This window comes from Crotalus tigris, unplaced genomic scaffold (genome assembly GCF_016545835.1).
Source record: "Crotalus tigris isolate CLP2741 ecotype Arizona unplaced genomic scaffold, ASM1654583v1 scf7180000019042.1166422, whole genome shotgun sequence".
Lineage (NCBI taxonomy): Eukaryota > Metazoa > Chordata > Lepidosauria > Squamata > Viperidae > Crotalus > Crotalus tigris.
In genome coordinates, this window is record NW_024097339.1 from 934,105 (window position 1) to 945,088 (window position 10,984).

Here is a 10,984-nt window from a genome sequence, read left to right on the forward strand (position 1 = left end):
GAAGTTTATACTTGATTAGTTGTAGAATATATATAGAAAAAACAAATAAAACTTAAATAATAGATGATAAGCATCAGTTTTTTTAAAATTCTTGGATTACAAAAATGATTGTTGAGAGGGTAACTAAGAGCAACTAAGATGATTAAAGGCCTGGAGACTAAAACATATGAAGAATTGTTGCAGGAACTGGGTATGGCTAGTCTAGAGAAAAGAAGGACTAGGGGGGACATGATAGCAGTATTCCAGTATTTGAGAGGCTGCCACAAAGAAGAGGGGGCCAACCTATTTTCCAAAGCATCAGAAGGCAAGACAATAAACAATGGATGGAAACTAATCAAGAAGAGAAGCAATCAGGAATTAAAGAGAAACTTCCTAACAGTGAAAACAATTAACTAGTGGACTAGCTTGTCTTCGGAAGTTGTGGGTGCTTCATCACTGGAGGTTTGTAAGAAGAGACTGGAAAGTCACTTCTCTCAAATAGAGTCTCCTGCCTGAGAAGGGAGTTGGACTAGAAGATCTCCAAGGTCTCTTCCAGCTCTATTCTGATTGAAGGGTTTAAATGGCTTTAGGAGACATATATTCCATTAGATCAAATCTATTTGATCATGACATAGATGTGATTTTAAGCTAGCAGAATGAGACAAAGAACTTAATTGGTCTAATAATTAGAAATGAAAACAACTCTAGGATTAAAATTTCAATGTAATAGTTGTTCACAAATACACTGGTCTATTGTTATTCTACTGGATAGTCAGTAAAAATCCTTTGAATGAGTACTAAATACAAATCCCAGTTTTTCACTTGCTCTTCCTTCTGTTGGTTATAAAATGAATAAATCAGAAAAGACCTTAGAAGTCAATTAGTTCAATGCTTTTCTCAAGATAGGTTCTCCAAAACCAGTTATTGTAAACCAATTAATTAAAAATTGGTTTACAACCAATTATTTTAAGGATTTTTCTGAACAAATAGAATGTCATTTGTCTAATTCACAACTCTAGAAATACACAAACATGAAGCACATTTTGATAGCTTGGTATGGGTCTGACACTTTAGCTGCTTCAATGAAGTTAAGATACTTTCTATTTTCATGAAATGTACATCTGAAAATAAACCTACATCACATTTGTAAAAAAAAAAATAAAGCAGAAATTTAAAGCTGAACCAAAGAATTGAAATTGGCAGCAGCCAAAAAAGTCAATGCAGTCCTAGGCTGCATTAACAGAGGGATAGAATCAAGATCATGTGAAGTGTTAATACTACTCTATAATACCTTTGTAAGACCACACTTGGAATACTGCATCTAGTTTTGGTCAGCACAATATAAACAAGCTGTTGAGACTCTAGAAAGAATACGAGAAGAGAAACAAAGAATGGTTGCTGGAATTGGGTATGTCTAGTTTAATGATGAGAAGGACTAGGGGTAACATGATAGTACTGTTCTAATATCTGAAGGGTTGCCATAAAGAAGAGGGAGTCAAGCTATTCTCCAAAGCACCTGAAAGCAGGATAAGAAGCAATGGATGTAAACTATCCAAGGAGAGAAGCAACCTAGAACTAAAGAGAAATTCCTGACAGTTAGAACAATTAATCATTGGAACAATTTGCCTCCAGAAGTTATGGATATTCCAACAGTGAAAGTTTTGTCTGAAACGGTATAGGCCAGGGTTTCCTGCCTAAGCAAGGGGCTGGACTAAAAGACCTCCAAGATCCCTGCTAACTCTTGTTATTTTGTTAAACATCAATTGTCACATGTTTTTTAAAAATGTTAAATTGATCCTGTTGATTTTAAGACTGAAATTGGTTCATCAAAAGATTCTATGTAGAGTTTATTGGAAGCACCAAAAAAGTCACTCATTGTGATGGGCAGTCATATAAATTGGATAAATAAATAAATAAATAAATAAATAAATAAATAAATAAGATTGGATACCAAATTGTTGGAGATGTGAAGAGTCACACGCACAAATGACTTGGTTTGGTGAGCAATTAGTATCTTTTGGCATTATATTATTATTAGCAACATTATTTCCATATCTGTGGATGTTATTAAAGATATTTTGTTGCATTAATTCCAAAAAATGTGGAATTTTACAATTTTAGGAACTTTGGTTATATGGGACAGGTGGAATGGGTAAGATAATTATTTTGAGAAACAGGGAAAAGTATTACTGTTCTGGATATTAAGGACTGATTCAAAATATGCATTATTTATCTTATTGAAAAAGTGACATTTTCTACTGGTTGGAAAACAATGCATTATGTTTCCCTTTGGTAAAATTTCATGATGTTCTACAACAGTCTTTTAAGGTATAATTTTATATGCAATGTTTAATATTAATATTTGATAGATGAGATGCTTGGATTATTGTTGTTTTTCCTTTGGAGGGTTTTGTTTGTTATTGTTTATCAGTTGGATATTTAAAATTTTAGGGGGATTGATATTTGTGCACTTTTTAAAAAAGTAGTAAAATAAAGATTTTTTTAAAAAAACATCTAAAGCATCTACTTAAAGACATATAGTAAAGATTGCTTTGTTAATGCCCTCAACATATCTCCCACAAAATCACAGAAACATAGGGTTGGAAGGGACTTTGGAGGTCTTCTAGTCCAACCCTCTTCTCAAGGCAGGAAATTTTATACTATCCCAGACAAATATTGTCCAGTCTATTCTTGAAAACCTCCAATGATGCAGCACCCATAACTCTGGTGGCAAATAGTAATAGCATTTGGGCTTTTATACTGCCCCATAGCACTTTACAGATTCTCTGGATGGTTTGCAAGCATTATTTGCACATTGCCGCCCAAAATCTAGGTCCTCATTTTACCAACCTTGGAAAGATGGAAGGTTGAATGAACCTTGAGCCCTGTCAGGATCAAACTCCAGGATGTGGACAGAGTTTGCCTGCAATACTGCACTTTAACCACTGCACTACCAGGCAAGCTGTTCCATTGATAGATGAATTATTCTCACAATCAGGAAATTTCTTCTTAGTTATAGGTTCAATCTCTCTTTAACGAACTTCCAACCATTGCTTCTTGCTATGGAGAATAAGTCAACCCATTCTTCTCTGTGACAGCTCTCAAGTACTGGAAGACAGCATGTCACCCCCAGTCGTTCTCTTTGATAAGCTAGACATGCCTAGTTTCTTAACTGTTCACTGTACAGTTTAGCCTCTAGATTTCTTATCATCTTTGTTGCTCTTCTCTACACAATTTCTAAGGTCTCAGCATCTTTTTTTTTAAAAAAACCACGATGACCAGAAATGGATGCAGTATTCCATGAGTGGCAGTGTAGTGAAATATAAAGTGGTACTATCACATTTTGAATACAAAAAGTTCAAAACTAGTACAGAGCTTAAAACAAGCAGGGAACTCCTGCAATGAACTCACAATGTGTATATTTGTGCACACATCCACACACCCAGGATGAAATTTAGTTTAAAGAAATTTAGTTGAAGTCTACTGCACATTTAACAGGCTTCAGATGCAATGGATCGAATTTCCATCTTAGAGTAAAAAAGTGAATTGAGCCTATTACATCCAAAGGAGACTTGCAAGACAATTGAGTTTATGTTAATTTTGCATTCATCTGTAGCAATTTGTGTCACTTGTGTAATAATGCCATATGCAAATGAGGCCATCTGTGGAATTTTCAAAATGCTTTAAAATGAAATAAATATCTGCGGATTACAAATATTCAGGAAGATTCCCTCTTTTCAGGAAATTCCCTCCCTTGCTTTATGCGAAATCTTTGAGTGAGGTGGTCCACAAAGTCGCATGCAAGAGTTTTCATCACCTTGCCTTAACAATAAAATAATTTTATGTGAAGAGGTATTGATGGATGAGAAAAGACTGGTAGAGATTCGGAGATTCAATTGTTTTGCAAATCCGAGACACATCTTGACTATCATTTATTCTGGCAAGTAGAACAGTGCATTATTTTTCATCACAGCTTTATGGCAATGTCTTCCTCATCCCCCACTATGCATTTTATTTAAAGATATTGGTTATCAAGCTGGCTCTCTCTCCCATGCAGAAAAGCAGACTGCAGTAGAATTCCTCCCAGGATTGGTAAGAAACTTTAATGGTAGGGGAAAAAAATAGCATGTAGTTTATGCATCTTCTGTAGCCTTCTGACAACCAGCAGACTTTGAAAAATGATTGTTTGAATGTTATTTATTTGAACCTTATGATGTGAAGCCAATTTCATATCTGCAATGCCAATAAAGAACAAGCCAAGTGTTGCATAAAAGTCCTAAATTTGTTTTAAGCGTAGCTTTCAGTTACAAGACATTATATGCTGTTATATTCTCAACTATAATATCAGGCTTAACATTCCTTCTACCAACAGGCAAGAACTCTCTAGAGATTAGAATTTCCTAGGATTGTACTCTGGGACCTGAATACAAAGCTTGTTCATTACCGCAGAACTGTAGTCCTATGTTTAAATATTCATATTTTATTATTACATTTTATACCCCTCTCTGTTCTAGTTACACATGCAGTCAAAATAGCTTACAGTAATTAAAAGAAGGTGCAAAATAAAATGAACACATCAAGAAAAATTTAATTAAAATATCCATAGATAAAATTCCCAAAGTCCTCTTCGGAAGCTTATCGCACACTGGGAACTGTAACTTTAACTCATTTGTAATAATTTTTTCAGCCTTTCTGGAAACATCGTAAGAGACTGAAGAGTTGATACTCAACATATGCATCATGTGGTTCCATTTTTGGAGTTCATTTCTGAAGCGCATGAAGTCTCAGTCTAGATCAGGACTAGGAAGCATAAAATGGAACATTTTAGGAATGGAAGTCCAGTATATTTCATTATTGATCAGGACAATACTAATTTAGTTGTTCAAAGAATGGTCTAGTTAGTAGTTTTCTAGACATATCTGAAGTTAATCCTCTGAGCTAGTTTATGCTTCCAGTTTGGAGGATTAATTTCAGGTATAATCAAACATCATTACCACAATGCTATAGTATGCTGTAATATATTATATTATAATATAATACTGTAATATATTAAAGAAAAAAAGACTTTTAGAACTATACATTTCAGCACACTGGGTGATTCTCCTTCAATCCTTAGTGAAAGATATTTCATGTAAGTTAAAAAACTTATTTTTTTTTTCTCTGAAATAAATAGCAAAAAGGTAATTAGGACATTGATTTTGGAAAGTTTTGAATAGACAGATGAATTGGAAATAAGATTTTTGAAACTAATTATAAGAATCCTTCCTATGGGTTTTTAAAACTCTATTAAAATATATGAAGATTTAAATTTAAGCATAAAAAATTATCCTGTGGGAAAATGTTGTGGATTAGAAAAAAAAAACCATGATGAGACTTTGAAGGCTGGACACTAGACGCAACCAGAAAGAGCAAAAGATTCTAGTTAACAAGGAAGAGAACCACCAATACAGATTGGAGAGAAGTATTTTAACTTTGGAAGAATTGAAAGATATTTGGCAACAATGTCTTCAGAAACTTCTCTTAAGATTTAAGAGAGATGATAAAAGAGGACACAATTGAGAATTGGGCTGTTTTGCATATGGTTTTAAAAATGGCAGGACAGAAATATGATATGGAAGATGATACAATGCACTTACAAATGAAACCAATTGATTTCTTAATAAATAAAAGGGATGCACAAATAATAAATCAGAAAAGTTACTTGGACAACTTTCTTATCTTGGACTTACAAAAGAAATACGTTATACTTATGAAGGAGTTCATAGAAAAAGGAAAGAGAAAATGAAAAGAATTCAACTTTTATGACACTATTTAAAAGGAATAAATATCAAGATTTGTAAAGCAAAAACAAGGAATATGAAGTTGGCTTATTTAATCAAGGTTAAAAAATATTCTAGTAGTTGTTAATGGATTTTTATTGACCAGGATTGAATGACAAGGCTTTAAAGATAAGATATGATCTATAAGGTTTTATCCTGTAGATAAGATATGGGAAGAAGATATTTTTGCTAAAATATAGATGCTGTTTCCGGTATGTGTTAAACAAATATGTGAAGTAGTTTCTGAGAAGAGACAAAAAGAAAATGATAAGAAATTAACTTGTAGGACACATTTATATTTTATATATAAAAGTTATATTTTATTTATTAATTTACATTTATATTTTTGTATTCTTTCATTTTACTTTTAACAATCTTGATCCTTAGCCCTTTCATGTCTAAAAACTTAATTTCTCTTCATTTTCTCTTTGTCCCTTCTAACAAAATTCTTCAAAGTTTTAACCAGCCTCATTTGTAACACCAGTATAGGAAGATTACCCAAGTCAGTCTCTTGGTTTGTTATTTGGATATCCCTGTTAGTTATTAAGTCATCAGCCAGTTTCTTTTGTGTGTTCAGTATAGCATCTTTTCCCATATAATTCTTATAGCTTGTAACTAAATCAATTTTTGTCTCAGTCTTGTCCAATAAAACTCTTTCATAATATCTTCTGAACACTGTCTATCTATAGAGGCAGACTCTCTTAAAATTAACTTCAGGGTTCATTGTTCAAAAATATCCTTTAATATATCTAAGATTAAAATATTTTTTTCCATCCTGTATTAGTAAATCCCATTTAAATATTCTTCTTTAATTGAAAAATTTTGTCTCTTCTATTTCTCTCTAATGTCCAACATTCAGTCCTATCCTATATTTTGTTTTAGAGGTTTAAAATATTTTCCTCTGGGAAGGATTCTTATAATTAATTCCAAATTTATCTGTATTTGTATTTATAAATCAAAAATTTAATTAGCCTTTTGCTGTTTAGTCCAGATTTTTTTAAGTCCTTAAACTGATAGTTAAAACTTCTTTCACTAAGGAGGAAATTCTCCTGATGCTATAAAAGGAAATTCTCCTGATGCTATAAAACATATCAATATAAGGTTTCTAATAGCTGAAAAACAGTTAAAAAGCAATTTCCAAAAGTGATTAGAAAAAGAAGTATGTGAGCCCAGTATCCTTAAAGGCACCAACCATGGGTTGACCAAGATAGCTCATCTCCCAGAGCAGTAAACATGCCAGAGACCACTGTCTTGCAGTCTCCTTGGGAGGAACAGCTGTAGAAATACTTGTGGGTGATCTCAGGTCCTCTCCTTCTCCAGAGAGGAATTACAAATAGCAGGTCTACTTGCCGGCTCTTCAGTCTGTCATGATAGTTAACTCTATTTTTAGTGGAGCTGTCTTCCTTTCATATTGTTTACATCAAAAACCAGAACTATGGAGGTATTTACATAGCTTTGTCCTAAAAAAAGCAAACTCTAAATTTTTTCCAAAGGCTTTTTGTTTTTTTCAAAAGGCAACTGGACTTTCTTTGTTTTGCTTGAAGACATTTTGCTTCTCATTCAAGAAGCTTCTTCAGTTCTGGACAACCCATGACCTGGATGACTGAGAATCTCCATAGTCATCTAAATTTCTTCCACATTTTGGCTGTTTTCCTTTTACCAAGTTCAAGTGTGGTCTACCTATCCTTGATTTACAAAACAATGGTGAGATGATGTTTGATATCCCCTTACTGATTTCTGTCCTTGCTTCTATTACCAATTAATCCTGTCAACCAATTTCCCTGCCAGGTAATGGCAAGAAATAAAGCCTATCAGATTGTGTATATCTGAAATGACTTTGGAATAATGATAAAATACAATTTTAATATTTGTACAGCTAAGGATGATTTAGAATTGTCTCATTCATGGTCTAGTGATGAGATAAAGACAATATCAAGGGAATATGAGAGAGAAAAGGTGTGTGTGTATGTGTGTGGGGGAAAGACTAGCAAACTGAGCTTGTATTTTGCAATACATTTACTGTAGATTAATAATAATAATAATAGTAATAATAATAATAGTAGTAAAGTTGGAAGGGACCTTGGAGGTCATCTAGTCCAACCCCCTGCTCTGGCAGGAAACCCTACACCATTTCGGACAAGTGGCTGTCCAGTCTCTTCTTAAAAACTTCCAGTGTTGGAGCATTTATTGCTTCTGGAGGCAGGTTGTTCCACTGATTAATTGTTCTCACTGTCAGGAAGTTTCTCCTTAGTTCTAGGTTGCTTCTCTCCTTGATTAGTTTCCACCGTTGCTTCTTGTCCTGCCTTCAGGTGCTTTGGAAAATAGCTTAATTCCCTCTTCTTTATGGCAGCCCCTGAGATATTGGAATACTGCTATCATGTCCCCCCTTGTCCTTCTCTTCGTTAAACTAGACATAGATAGATAGATAGATAGATAGATAGATAGATAGATAGATAGATAGATAGATAGATAGATAACCTTTATTGTCATTTTTTACTGTGAGCACATTGGCACACATTAAAAATGAAATTCTGTTGTTTGGTCTCAAAGTGTACACACACATAACACACATTTAATATTTAAAACACACTATATACAACATATGTATAAATTTACATCCTTATGTATAACTAACACATAAATATTAATCACTGTCCATTTTGAATACACTAATGAACCAATCATTTCCTTCACTTTTTCTTGTTTTTTACATGCTTTTTTATTATTTTTGACTTTGGTCGCAAGCCTTAGTTCATTTTGAGCCTTAGCTTTCCTCACTTCATCTTTGCAGGCTCAGGCTATTTGCTAATATTCTGACTTAGTTATGTGCCCCTCTTTCCACTTTCCATACTTGTCCTTTTTATCTTCCAATTTATCAGAGAGTTCTTTATGCAGCCATGCTGGTTTTTTTTGAGAGCTGTTATTTTTCCTCTTTGTTGGTATTGTGCTAGACTGGGCTTTTTGTTATCTCACTTTTCAAAATTTCCCAAGCTTCTTGAGTTGTTTTCCCCTGGAGGATTCTCATCCATGAAATCCTTCCCAAGCCCTCTCTAAGTTTATTGAAATTAGCTGTGTTGAAGTCCAAGACTCTAGTTTGACTGTGTTCTATTGCTTGTGCTTCCATAATGTTGAATTCCAATATTGCATGATCACCATCTCCCAAGGTTCCTGTGGCTTCAACTCCTTCTATCATTTCATCTCTGTTAGTGAGAATTAGATCCAAAATGGCTAATTCCTTAGTTCCCTTCTCTACTTTTTGGGAGACAAAGTTGTCTGCTAGGTTTGCCAGGAATCTGTTTGATCTTCTACTTGGTGCGGAGTTTGTCTCCCAGTTGATGTCAGGGTAGTTAAAGTCCCCCATTACTATTGTGATGTGTTTCCTACATACCTTAGTTAGCTCTACTAGCAAAAAGTTCATCTATTTCCTCTGTTTGGTTGTGTGGCCTATAGCATACACCTATGGCAATGTCATTTTTTCTCCCTTTTATATTGACCCAAATGCATTCAAGACAGTTTTCATCATTGTTGTGCTCTATTTCTGTAGAGATATAGTTATTTCTTATACAGAGAGCAACTCCACCTCCTCTTTTATTTGGTCTGTTTCTTTTAAATAATTTAAATCCCTCTAGCTGTATGTTCCATTTGTGGGTTTCATCCCACCATGCTTCTGTAATGGCAACAATATCATATCTGCCCTCATTAACCTGAATTTCTAGTTCACCCTGTTTGCTGTTCATACTCTGTACATTGGTGTATAGACATTTTGAGTCCTTTGTGAGTGGCCCTGTGTTTACTTTTTACATTACCTGTGTGGTAGCTGAGTTCCCCTATTGTCTTACCACCTATTTGGTTAGTGCAGTTTGTGTGGCACTTGCTGTTGAAAGCTTGATTTTGCTTGACAGCAAGGTTGATATTCTTGTCCACACACACATCTATATTACATGCACTGATAGTCCTATAGTTTTTAGATTGCCAGGAACAGGGATGTTCTATATCAATTAACTCACTGTCCCTGCTGTTTAGTTTAAATATTCCTCCAGAAAAATCTGTGAATTTATAGCCAAGTAACTCAGTCCCTTTCTTTGATGGATGCAAACCATCTCTTTTGTACATTTTTCATTGGACCAGCTACTGACATCGTGACTAATGTATCCAAAGCCTTCCCCTTTACTCCACTCCTTTAGCCACATATTGAATTGTGCTATATGCTGGCCTTTTCCATTCCTGTTTAGCTTCATGATGCCATTAAATTGGGACACTTGCACCATTTCTAGCACCCAACTTAATGCCATCATGAAGCTAAACAGGAATGATTTGAAGTTATGAAACCCTGATCCTTTTCTCTAATAATCTTGTTACTCCCTAGGCAGAATGTAATGGTGTTTGTTTTTTAAGTTCTTTATCTTACTCAGAAACATCTTTTCTTGTTTGTTCTGGCTTTAGCATTTTTCTTCCTGTAGTGGTGCAGGCTGACAATGCCACCATGAATCAAAACAGGCATTGCTTCTTTCCAGAGATGATGTGAGAGACGGAGTGTGTGTGTGGGAAGGTCTATGTAGCTATTCTCTCCTCCCCCCTTTGCAAGCCTGAGAGCTTTTCCAAAAAGTATAAAAACTGTCATTTCTTGTTAATGTTTTTGCCTCATCTCTGTAAACCTTAATCTAGGAACAAGAGCTTTCTGTTGATGTTACAAAACCCTGAACCTCCTCTGAAAAGCATCTTTCCTTTGAAGTCCTGATAGGAATCCCTGCAACACAATAGAAGCTGCCATTTATCCAATCCTGATCCCAACCCCATCTATCTAGCAAAATGTTATCTGTGTTTACACATTACATTGAGCCACAGGTTGCTTAACCGATGTTAAGCAATGAAAAAAGTCAAGAGGCAGCTGAACTGATTATAAGGTATGAAATTAGGGGTGTTCAGCATGAGCTTCCTTGTCTATATGAAGCCTCCAAGTCTGTCCTTTGTTCCTCTGTTGTACTTTCTGACTAGATTTGCGACTGTTTTTTGACATGGTTTCTGATTCTTGTTAAGTAGAAAATGCACCAAGACACAGTATACAGCCAAAAGAAAGCTGAGAGAAAAAAAAAAGGCAGAAAGGAGAATCTTTCTCAAAATTATAATTGGAAATTAAGGAAATAATAATAATTAAAAAAATTGTGGCTCCGTTCAAATCTGTGCCC